Source organism: Pan paniscus, chromosome 1 (genome assembly GCF_029289425.2).
Source record: "Pan paniscus chromosome 1, NHGRI_mPanPan1-v2.0_pri, whole genome shotgun sequence".
In the NCBI taxonomy this organism is placed as follows: Eukaryota; Metazoa; Chordata; class Mammalia; order Primates; family Hominidae; genus Pan; species Pan paniscus.
This window is the reverse complement of record NC_073249.2, coordinates 29,154,083-29,167,334: the sequence shown is the minus strand read 5'-3', so window position 1 is coordinate 29,167,334 and position 13,252 is coordinate 29,154,083. Positions and strand designations below refer to the sequence as shown.

The 13,252-nt window shown below is 39.7% G+C and overlaps 1 protein-coding gene across 2 annotated transcripts in view; it reads right to left on the bottom strand.

Annotated features, from left to right (window-relative positions):
- Positions 1–13,252, bottom strand: part of RAB3GAP2 (RAB3 GTPase activating non-catalytic protein subunit 2) — a 121,379-nt gene that overhangs the window by 97,767 nt on the left and 10,360 nt on the right. The window lies entirely within an intron of this gene.

Sequence of the window (13,252 nt, the reverse complement as noted above, 5' to 3'; positions counted from 1 at the left end):
ATTGCTCAACATCACTAATAATGAGGGAAATGCAAATTAAAACCACAAAGAAATACCACCTTACTACTGCAAGAATGACCATAATTAAAAAGTCAAAAAACAATAGATGTTGGCATGGATGTGTTGTAAAAGGGACACTCTTACACTGCTGGTGGGAATGTAAATTAGTACAACCTCTATGGAAAACTGTATGAAGAGTCCTCAAAGAACTAAAAGTAGATCTACCAGGTGATCCAGCAGTCCCACTACTGGGTATCTCCCAAAGGAAAAGAAGCCATTATATGAAAAAGACACATGCACACACATGTTTATAGCAGCACAATTCACAACTACAAAGATATGGAACCAACCTAAGTGCCCATCAACCAACAAGTGTATAAAGAAAATGTGGTATATATACACCACAGAATATCACTCAGCTATATTAAGGAATGAAATAATGTCTTTTGCAGCACCTTGGATGGAGCTGGAGGCCATTATTCTAAGTGAAGTAACTCAGGAATGGAAAAGCAAAAACCACATGTCCTCCCTTGTAAGTGGAAGCTAAGGACAAAAAGACATACAGAGTGATATAATGAACTCTGAGGACTCGACAAGGGGAGGTTGGGAGGGAGGTGAGGGACAAAAGACTACATATTGGGTACAGTGTACACTGCTCAGGTGATGGGTGCACTAAAAATCTCAGAATTCACCATTAAAGAACTCATCCGTGTAACAAAAAAATCACCTGTACCCCCAAACTGTTGAAATTTTAAGCAGAAAACATACAGACTATACTGTCCAATAACAATACAGCAAAACAGCAATCAGCAATAAAAAGATAACTAAATGAAAAAATTTTAAAAAGAACCACTTGGAAATTTTTTTAGTATTACTTTTCTACAGATCTTAGACAAATGAAAAAAATGAATAAAGATGAAAATAGAAATTAATTAGAAACTTTGAAAAATTAGACTTAATAAAGAGAACTAAATGTAAACAAAAACCAATAAAATAATAAATTTTAAATAAAAATGTTATGAGATCCAGGTCACAACCATAAATTTAATAAAGTAACTAGACACTCAGATATATATTGAAGTGTAAGATTTATATGAGAAGCAAAAAACTTTGCTAAAAGATGCAAAAAAAATGAATAAAACTATCTAGACAAATACTGTATGATCTCACTTATAAGTGGAATCTAAAAAAATCAAACTACTAGAAGCAGAGAGTAGAAATAAGATGTCAGTCAAAGGGTAAAAGTTTTCAGTTACAAGATGAAGTTACGAGGACCTAATGTACAGCATGGTAAATATGGCTGATAATACTGTACTGTGTACTTGAAATTAGCTAAGGGAGTAGATCTTAAGTGTTCTCCCAACCAAAAGAAAAAAAAATTAACTATGTAAGGTGATTGTAACAATCATTTCATAATGTATATCAAATCATCATGTTGCACACCTTAAATATGTACCATTTTTATTTGTCGATTACACTTCAATAAAGCTAGGGGTAGGGGTAGGGGTTGGGGAAATAGACCTAGAGTTTGGGAAAATGTCAATCCTTCCCAAATTAATATATAAACTTAAAACAATTCTCATTAAAATCCCAGTATAAATTTGGTTTGGTTTTTTTTTTTTTTTTTTTTTTTTGGAAAATTCTAAAGTTCAATGGGAAGAAAAATGTATAAGAATAACCCTAAGACTTTTTTTGAAAGAAGAGTAGTGATATGGCTTGTGTCCCCACCCAAATCTCATCTTGAATCGTAGTTCCCATAATCCCCATGTGCCGTGGGAGAGACCCAGTGGGAGGTAATTGAATCATGGGGGAGGTTCTCATCATAGTGAGTTCTCACGAGATCTGATGGTTTTGTAAAGGGCTTTCCCCCACTTTGCTCTCACTCATTCTCCTTCCTGCCACCATGTGAAGAAGGACATGTTTGCTTCCCCTTCTGCCATGACTGTAATTTCCTGAGGCCTCCCCAGCCATGCTCAACTGAGTCAGTTAAACTTCTTTCCTTTATAAATTATCCAGTCTCAGGTATGTCCTGATGGCAGCATGAGAACAAACTAATACAGTAAATTGGTACTGGAAGTGGGGTGCTGCCATAGGGATACCTGAAAATGTGGAAGCAACTTTGGAACTGGTTAACAGGCAGAGGTTAGAACAGTTTAGAGGGCTCAGAAGAAGACAGGAAAATGTCGGAAAGTTTGGAACTTTCTAGAGACTTGGGGGGCTCAGAAGACAGGAAGAGGTGGGCAAATTTGGAACTCCCTAAAGACTTGTTGAATGGCTTTTACCAAAATGGTGACAGTGATAAGGACAATGAAGTCCAAGCTGAGGTGTTCTCGGAAGGAGATGACAAACTTCTTGGGAACTAGAGAAAAGGTCACTCTTGTTATACTTTAGCAAAAAGACTGGCAGCATTTTGCCCCTGCCCTAGAGGTTGGTGGAATTTTAAACTTGAGAAAGATAGTTTGGAATGGGAACTTGTGTTTAAAAGGGAAGCAGAGCATAAAAGTTTGAACAATTTGCAGCCCGACAATACAATAGAAAAGAAAAACCCATTCCTGAGGAGAAATTCAAGCAGGCTGCAGAAATTTGCATAAGTAATGAGGATCCAAATGTTAATCACCAAGACAATGGGGAAAATGTCACCAGCGCATGTCAGAGATCTTCATGGCAGCCTCTCCCATCATAGGCCCGGAGGCCTAGGAGGAAATAATGGTTTTGTGGGCCCAGGGCCTTGCTGCTTTGTGCAGTCTTGGGACTTGATGCGCTGTGTCCCAGCCATGGCTAAAAGGGGTCAACATATAGCTTAGGCCATTACTTCAGAGGGTGCAAGCCCCAAGCCTTGGCGGCTTACATGTGATGTTGGGCCTGTGGGTGCATAGAAATCAAGAACTGAGGTTGAGGAACCTCTGCCTAGATTTCTGAGGATGTATGGAGATGCCTGGATGTCCAAGCAGAAGTTTGCTGCAGGGGCAGAACCCTAATGGAGAACCTCTGCTAGGGCAGTGTGGAAGGGAAATGTGGGGTGCAAGCCCCCACACAGAGTCCCCACTAGGGCACTGTGGAGCTGTGAGAAGAGGGCCATTGTTCTCCTGAACCCAGAATAGTACATCCACCGACAGCTTGCACCATGCACCTGGAAAAGCCACAGACACTCAACATCAGCCATGAAGGAGGCCTGGAGGAAGGCTGTACCCTGCAAAGCCACAGGGGGGGAGCTGCTCAAGGCTCTGGGAGCTCACCTCTTGCATCAGTGTGACATGGACGTGAGACATGGAGTCAAAAGAGATCATTTTGGAACTTTAAGGTTTAATGACTGCCCCCATTGAATTTTGGACTTACAGGGGGCCTGTAGCCCCTTTGTTTTGGTCAATTTCTCCCATTTGGAAAAGGTGTATTTACCCCATGCCTGTACTCACATTGTATATAGGAAGTAACTAACTTGCTTTTGATTCTACAGGCTCATAGGTGGAAGGGACTTGCCTTGTCTGAGATGATACTTTGGACTTGAACATTTGAGTTAATGCTAAAATAAGTTAAGACTCTGAGGGACTGTTGGAAGGACATGATTGTATTTTGAAATGTGAGGACATGAGATTTGGGAGGAGACAGGTAAAATGATATGGTTTGGCCATGTCCCCACCCAAATCTCATCTTGAATTGTACTTCAGATAATCCCCATGTGTTGTGGAGGGACCTGGTGGCAGGTAATTGAATCATGGGGGTGGTTACCTTCATGCTGTTCTCACGATAGTGAGTTCTCACAAGAACTGATGGTTTTATAAGGGGCTCTCCCCCAACTTTGCTCTCACTCATTCTCCTTCTTGCCACTATGTGAAGAAGAATGTGTTTGCTTCCCCTTCCTCCACGACTGTGTTTCCTGAGGCCTCCTCAGGCATGCTGAAGTGTGAGTCAATTAAACCTCTTTTTTTTAATAAATTACCAGTCTCAGGTTATTTCCTTACAGCAGTGTGAGAATGGAGTAATACAAGTACTTTGGCAGAAACTGTCTCTACTAAGCATTAAAATGGACAGAAACTGACAAATAAATCAGTGAAACAGAAGAAAAGCCATAAAAGGAGGCAAGTATTTCTGACTAGTTAACATGGTAAAAATAGCATCGCGAATTAGTAGGAAGTTGATGAATTAGTTAATAAATTGTGTTAAAACAATTGCATATCCATTTGCAATAAAATAAGGATAGGGTTCCACCTTCGATTTCACACTTACACACATGCACACAAATGTGATATTTAGATTAAGATATTTAGATTTAGATTAAAATCTAGTAGAATGTTTTACAAGCTTAAGATTGGAAAGATCTTTCAAAGGAGAATATGAAACAGAAGCTAAAAAGGCAAAGGTTAAGAGATATGATTATATAAATATTTGCAAAATATAAACACAGGATATGATAAACTTTTGTAAAACAATAGAAAAAGTTTAAAGATACAATTAAAAAGTCAGCAAAAACTGTGAACAGTTAATTTACAAAGCAAGCTCTACTTGACTGATACACATTGAAAATGCTCAACTTTTCTCAATTTTAAGACGTATGAATTAAAGCCATGATATACCATTTTTCATTTATTAGAAGAACAAAAGTCAAAGACACTGATCATATTATGATAATAAGTGTATGTGTAGATAGGCACTGATTATCATAGATAGGACTGAACCTGAAAACCAATTTTTAGAGTAATTTGGCAATTGTGACCCACATGTATAAGGATGCTTAGTGGAGCACTGTTCTTACAGCAAAAATATCAGAAATAACCTTTAAAATGTTCATTGATCAGGCAATTATTAAATAGAGCCTAGTGGAGTCTTCAGTGGAATATTATGTAACCATTAAGAACATGCTATAGACTGGGTGCGGTGGCTCATGCCTGTAATCCCAGCACGGAAAGCCGAGGTGGTGGGATTGCTTGAGCCCACAAATTTGAGACCAGCCTAGGCAACATAGTGAGATCCCCATCTCTACAAATAAATAGAAAAAATAGCTGGACATGGTGGCACATGTCTGTAGTCCCAGTTATTTGGGGAGGCTGAGGCTGCAGCAGGATCAACTGAGCCCAGATGGTGGAGGCAGCAGTGAGCCATGATGGCACAGCCTAGGTGATAGGCTGAGACCCTCTCTCAAAAAAAGAAAAAAAAAAAAAAAAGAGAAAATGAAGAAAAAAAACAAGCTAGAGCTATATATACCTGAAAACTATAAATGACTTGGAAAGATATAGATATTATATAATATATAATTAAACTCCAAAGGTTGCAGATATGCATTTTATAAAAATGAGATCACAATATAAAATTACAAATAAATAAAATTCCCAATTAGCTTGTGTGTATGTGTGTGTTGATTGAGCACAGAAAGTCTGAAAGAAGTCTCAGACCTGAAATGGACGATTAGAAGCAGCTGTGGTCTGTGGCGCTTATGGAGAGGAATGAAAAGGGGCAAGTGAATTCAGAACCTTCAACTGAGATACCCAGGTTCTTGCACTGGGACTGACTGGACAAACAGCTTGACCCAAAGAGAACGAAGAAAAGTACGAGGGAGTGGAGGGGGCGATAGCCCACCTGGAAGGGGCATGGAGCCAAAGAAACCGTCACCTCCAGCCAAGAGAAGCAGTGAGGAATTGTGCTACCCCGCCTGGGAAACCACACTTCTCCCATGGATCTTTGCATAGATCTTTCCATGGATCAGGAGATCTCCTCATGAGCCCACACCACCAGGGCCTTGGGTCTGATACACAGAGCTGTGTAGAGTCTCGGCAGAGCAGCCACTCAGGCACACACAGAGAACCATGAGTTTTACATACTACAGCTGCGATCGCTGGCAAGGCAGGAAATCTGTCTGTATATATCCCTAGGAAGGGGGCTGATTCCAGGGAGCCAAGCAGCATCGTTTTGTGGGCCCCACTTCCACGGCACCTCACAAATTAAGACCCACTGGCTTGGAATCCCAGCCAGCCAATGGTGGCAGATTGGAATCTCCCTGAGATGGGTCCAAGTTCCCAGGGGCGGAGGGGTGGCTACCATCTTTGTGGTTCGGTAGACTCAGGCACTCCAGCCTGCTGGCTGTGGAGAATAGACAGTTTACGAGGAAGGTTCCCCAACAATGCAGAACAGCTGCCTTGTCAGATTGTGACCAGACTGCTTCTTGGGGTGGGACCCTGATCCCATTCCTCCTCACTGGGTGGGACCTCCCAACAGGGGTCTCCAGCCACCTCCTACAGGTACATGCGGGCCAGCAACAGGTCAGTACTCCACCAGAATGCAGCTTCCAGAGGAAGGAGCTGGCTGCCATCTTTGCTGTTTTGTGGCTTCACTGGTGATACCTCTAGGTACAGGAGAAACTGAGGCAACTGGGGTCTGGAGTAGATCCCCAGTAAACTGCAGCAACCCTATGGTGGAGTGGCCAGACTGTTAAAAGAAAACCAGAAAACAACAACAACAACATGAACAAAAAAGACCCCACAAAAACCTCATTCAGAGGTCAGCAACCTCAAAGACTGAAGATAGATAGCCCCCAAAGATGAGAAAGAATCAATACAAAAGCACTGAAAACTCAAAAAGTCAGAGTTCCTCTTCTCTAAATGACTACAGCACCCCTCCAGCAAGCGCACAGAACCAGGCTGAGGTGGAGATGGCTGAATTGACAGAAGCTGGCTTCAGAAGGTGGATAACAACAAACTTTGGTGAGCTAAAGAAGCATGTTGTAACCCAATGCAAAGAAGCTAAGAATCATGAACAAACAATACAGGAGCTGATAGCCAGAACAGCCAGTTTAGAGAGGAAGATAACTGACCTGATGGAGCTGAAAAATACAACATGAGAAGATCACAATACAATCACAAGTATCAATAGCAGAATAGACCAAGTGGAGGAAAGAATCTCAGACCTTGAAGACTATCTCTCTGAAATAAGACAGTCAGATAAGAATAGAGGGAAAGAAAATGAAAAGGAATGAACAAAACCTCTGGAAAATATGAGATCACATAAAGAGACCAAATCTATGACTGATTGGGGTACCTGAAAGAGATGGAGAGAACAGAACCAAGTTGGAAAACATAGTTCAGGATATCATCCAGGAGAACTTCCCCAATCTAGCAAGACAGGACAACATTCAAACTCAGGAAATGCGAAGAGCCTCAGGAAGATACTCCTCAAGAAGATCAACCCCAAGACACATAATCATCAGATTCTCCAAGGTCAAAATGAAAGAAAAAATGTTAAGGACAGCCAGAGAGAAAGGCCAGGTCACCTACAAAGGGAAACCCATTAGACTAACAGCAAATCTCTCAACTGGGGGCCAATGTTCAACATTCTTAAAGAAAAGAATTTCCAGGCCAGAATTTCATACCGGCTAAGCTAAGCTTCATAGATGAAGGAGAAATAAGATCCTTTTCCGATAGGCAAATGCTGAAGAAATTTGTCACCACCAGGCCTGCCTTGCAAGAGCTCCTGACGGAAGCACTAAATATGAAAATAAAAAACCATTACCAACAACTACGAAAACACAGTGAAGTACACAGACCAGTAACACTATGAAGCAACCATATAAACAAGTCTGCAAAATAACCAGCGAGCATCATGATGACAGGATCAAATTCACACATAACAATACTAACCTTAAATGTAAATGGGCTAAATGCCTCAATTAAAAGACATAGAATGTCAAGCTGGATAAAGAGCCAAAACCTTCAAGGACCCACCTCACATGCAAAGACACATAGGCTCAAAATAAAAGGATGGAGGAAAATTTACCAAGCAAATGGAAAACAGAATAAAAGCAGGGGTTGCAATCCTAGTTTCTGACAAAACAGACTTACAAAACAGACTTCATGCCAACAAAGATTTAAAAAGACAAAGAAGGGCATTACATAATGGTAAAGGGTTCAATTCAAAAAGAAGAGTTAACTATCTTAAATATATATGCACCCAATACAGGAGCACTGAGATTCGCAAAGCAAGTGCTTAGAGACCTACAAAGAGACTTAGACTCCCACACAGTAATAGTGGGAGATTTTAACACCAACTGACAACATTAGATCATGGAGACAGAAAACTAACAAAGATATTCAGGACCTGAACTCAGCTCTCAAACAAGTGGACCTGATAGATATCTACAGAAATCTCCACTCAAATTCAACTGCATATGCATTCTTCTCACCACCACATGACACTTACTCTAAAATTGATCACATAATCAGAAGTAAAACACTCCTCAGCAAATGCAAAAGAACTGAAATAACAGTCTCTCAGACCACAGAACAATCAAATTAGAATTCAAGATTAAGAAATTCACTCAAAAGGCTGGGCGTGGTGGCTCATGCCTGTAATCCCAGCATTTTGGGAGGCTGAGGTGGGCGGATCACGAGGTCAGGAGATCAAGACCATCCTGGCTAATATGGTGAAACCATGTCTCTACTAAAAATACAAAAAATTAGCCGGGCGTGGTGGCATGTGCCTGTAGTCCCAGCTACTTGGGAGGCTGAGGCAGGAGAATCACTTGAACCTGGGAGGTGGAGGTTGCAGTGAGTGAAGATCATGCCACTGCACTTCAGCCTGGGTGACAGAGCAAGACTCCATCTCAAAAAAAAAACAAAAGAAAGAAAGAAAGAAAGAAATTCACTCAAAACCACACAACCAGAAGGAAATTGAACAACCTGCTCCTGAGTGACTTTTGGGTAAACAATGAAATTAAAGCAGAAATCAAAAAGATCTTTGAATCTAATGAGAACAAAGAGACACTGTACCAGAATCTCTGAGATGCAGCTAAAACAGTGTTAAGAGGGAAACTTACAGCACTAAATGCTCACATCAAAAAGCTAGAAGGATCTCGACTTAACAACCTAACATCTCAAGTAAAAAGAACTAGAGAACCAAGAGTAAATAAACCCCAAAGCTTGCAGAAGACAAGAAATAACCAAGATCAGAGCTGAACTGAAGGAGATAGAGGCACAAAAAGCCCTTCAAAAAAAATCAATGCATTCACGAGCTGGTTTTTTAAAAAAATTAATAAAATAGATAGAACTCTAGCTAGACTAATAAAGAAGAAAAGAAGAATCAAATAAACACAATATGAAATGATAAGGGGAATATCACCACTGACCCCATAGAAATACAAACAACCCTCAGAGAATACTATAAACACCTCTGTGTTTATAAACACAGAGAAATAAGGTAGAAAATCTAGAAAAAATGGATAAATTCCTAGACACATACATCCTCCCAAGACTCAACTAGGAAGAAACTGAATCTCTGAACAGACCAATAATGAGTTCTGAAATTGTAATAAATACCCTACCAACCAAAAAGAAAGCCCAGGACAAGATGGATTCACAGTGGAATTCTTCCAGAGGTACAAAGAAGAGCTGGTACCATTTCTACTGAAACTATTCCAAAAAATTGAAAAGGAGGGACTCCTCCCTCATTCTATGAGACCAGCATCATCTTGATACCAAAACCCGGCAGAGATACAACAAAAGAAAAAGACTTCAGGCCAATATTCCTGATGAACATCAATGTAAAAATCCTCAATAAAATATCGGCAAATTGAATCCAGCATCACCTCAAAATGCTTATCTACCACAATCAAGGTGGCTTCATCCCCAGAATGCAAGGTTGGTTCAACATATTCAAATCAATAAATGTGATTTATCACATAAACAGAACTAAAGACAAAAAACCACATGAATACCTTAATAGATGCAGAAAAGGCCTTTGATAAAATTCAACATCCCTTCATGTTAAAAACTCTCAATAAACTAGGTATTGAAGGAACATACCTCAAAATAGTAAGAGCCTTGTATGACAAACCCACAGCCAATATCATACTGAATGGGCAAAAGCTGGAAGCATTTCCCTTGAAAACCAGCACAAGACAAGGATGCCCTCTCTCACCACTCTTATTCAACATAGTATTGGAAGTTCTGGCTAGGGCAATCAGGCAAGAGAAAGAAATAAAGGGTTCTCAAACAGGAAGAGAGGAGTCAAATTGTCTCTGTTTGCAGAGGATATGATCCTATATCTAGAAAACCCCATCATCTCAGCCCAAAGGCTTCTTAAGCTGATAAGCAACTTCAGCAAAGTCTCAGGATACAAAATCAATGTGCAAAAAATCACAAGCATTCCTATACTCTACGACAGACAGGCAGCCAAATTATGAATGAACTCCCATTCATGACTGCTACAAAAAGAATAAAATACCTAGGAACACAGCTAACAAGGGAAGTGAAGGACCTCTTCAAGGAGAACTACAAACCATTGCTCAAAATCAGAGAGGACACAAATAAATGGAAAAACATTCCATGCTCATGGATAGGAAGAATCAATATTGTGAAAATGGTCATACTGCCCAAAGTAATTTATGGATTCAATGCTATTCCCATTAAACTACCACTGACATTCTTCACAGAATTAGAAAAAAAAAATTATTTTAAAATTCATATGGAACCAAATAAGAGCCCAAATAGCCAAGACAATTCTAAGCAAAAAGAACATAGCTGGAGGCATCACACTACCTTATTTCAAACTATACTGCAAGCTATAGTAACCAAAACAGCATGGTACTGGTAGAAGAACAGACACATACACCAATGGAACAGAACAGAGAACTCAGAAATAAGGCCCTTACCTACAATCATGTGATCTTCGACAAATCTGACAAAAACAAGTAATGGGGGAAGGACTCCTTATTTAATAAATTTAATAAATGGGACTACTGCCTAGCCATATGCAGATCATCGAAACTGGACCCCTTCCTTACAACATATACAAAATTTAACCCAAGATGGATTAAAGACTTAAAGGTAAAACCCAAAACTATAAAAACCCTAGAAGAAAATCTAGCAATACCATTCAGGACATAGGCATGGGCAAAGATTTCATGATGAAAACGCCAAAAGCAATTGCAACAAAAGCAAAAATTGACAAATGGGATCTAATTAAACAAAAGAGCTTCTGCACAGCAAAAGAAACTATTGTCAGAGTGAACTGATAATCTACAGGAGAAAATTATTGCAATCTATCCATCTGACAAAAGTCTAATATCCAGAGTCTACAAGGAACTTAAACAAATTTACAAGAAAAAACAAGCAACCACATTATAAACTGGGCAAAGGATATGAACAGACACTTCTCAAAAGAAGACATACATGCAGCCAAAAAACATATTGAAAAAAAGCTCAATATCACTAATCATTACAGAAATGCTTATGCCAGTCAGAATGACTATTGTTAAAAGGTCAAAAAAACAACAGATTCTGACAAGGTTGCAGAGAAAAAGGAATGCTTTTACACTGTTGGTGGGAGTGTAAATTAGTTCAACCATTGTGGAAGACAGTGTGGTGATTCCTCAAAGACGTAGAGGCAGAAATACCTTTTGGCCCAGCAATCCCATTACTGGGTATATACCCAAAGCAATATAAATAATTCTTTTATAAAGATACATGCCCACATATGTTCACTGCAGCACTATTCACAATACAATAGTAAAGACACAAAATCAACCTAAATGCCCATCAATGATAGACTGGATAAGGAAAAATGTGGTATATATACACCATGGAATACTACACAGCCATAAAAAGAAACAAGATTATGTCCTTTGCAGGGACATGGATGGAGTTGGAGGCCATTATCCTCAGCAAACTAATGCAGGAATAGAAAAACAGACACCACATGTTCTGACTTATAAGTGGGAGCTGAATGATGAGAACACATGGACACATGGGGGAGAACAAAACACACAGGGGCCTGTTGGGGTGGTCGGGGGAGGGAGAACATCAGGAAGAATAGCTAATGGATGCTGGGCTTAATACCTGGGTGATGGGGTGATCTGTGCAGCAAACCACCATGGCACACATTTACATATATAACAAACCTGCACATCCTGCACATGCATCCCTGAACTTAAAAGTTGAAGAAGAAGAAGAAAAAAGTCTTACTAAGACTTTCTGTAATCATGGAAGTATTCTGTATCTGTGCTGCTCAATATGGTAGCCACTAGCAACATATGGCTTGAACACTTCAAATGTAGCCACTGTGACTGAGGAACTGAATTTTTTAAAATTTAATTACTATTGATTTAAACTTAAATGTAAATAGCCATATGTGGCTAGTGGCTACCACGTTAGACAGCACAGTACTGAGGTTTTAACGTCTGAAAGGTAGAGTATGAGTAGCCAGGTGGTGGTTTTTATGTCTGATTTTACATACCTTAAAAAAAAGGGGGGGCAATGTGGTAAGTAATGTCTACTCTCTTGACCTGATGAGATTCTCTCTTCTGGGGAACTTATATGTGAGATTTAGACTCACATTGTACAAAGAAAAGTAATCTATGTTCAAGGGACCATTTCTGGTCTCTTTTTTAAAGGCAAGATATGGTCACAGCAGATACCTAGGAGTTTCAAGAATTCTTCTCTATGAGGAAGGTTCAACAACTTACTCTTCATTCAAGGTCTCAATAGTCCCAAATTGTATTAAGCATAGTACTCATTCAAAAATACTTGTCATACTTCCAGGACTGTCACTGTGTATACTATAAAATAACCTCTTAGGAAAACCATGCTAAGGAAAAGATAATCTCCTCTTTTGGAATACTGCAATAGCCTCCTAACTGGTCACTCCACTTCCACTTTACCCATCACTCCCATCCATTCTTCTCTTTGCTGACAAAGAAATGTCTCTAAAATATTTGTCTGGTTATCCTATTTCTCAGCTCAAATTCTAATAGTCTCAAACTCCACTGCCATTGCTATTACCTTAGTTCTGCCTTTATGGGCTCTAACTTGGACTTCTACAACTATCTATCTAATGGTCACCTGCCTCTAGCTTTGAACTGCCCAATCTATTCTCTTTACAGCTACCAAATATATCTGTTTAAAACTCAAATCTTAAAATATTTTTGCTACACTTTTACTTAAAACCATCAATGGCTGCCCTCTGCCCGTAGCAGAGATTCTTAGTATGCTGTAAATGGGTTACAGGTGAGCCAAGATATTGATCCTTTTAGCAGTAAAAGCAGTCAGGTAGGGCCTGGAACTATTGGAACTTATGTCACTTTCCATCATAAGCAGCTTTGTCGCGTTTTCAAATAATCTATTTATTATTAATCTAATTGATTGACATTTTGTATTTTGGTTAAAAAAAAACACACAGGCCAGGCGCAGTGGCTCACACCTGTAATCCCAGCACTTTGGGAGGCCAAGGCGGGCAGATCACGTGGTCAGGAGATGGAGACCATCCTGGCTAA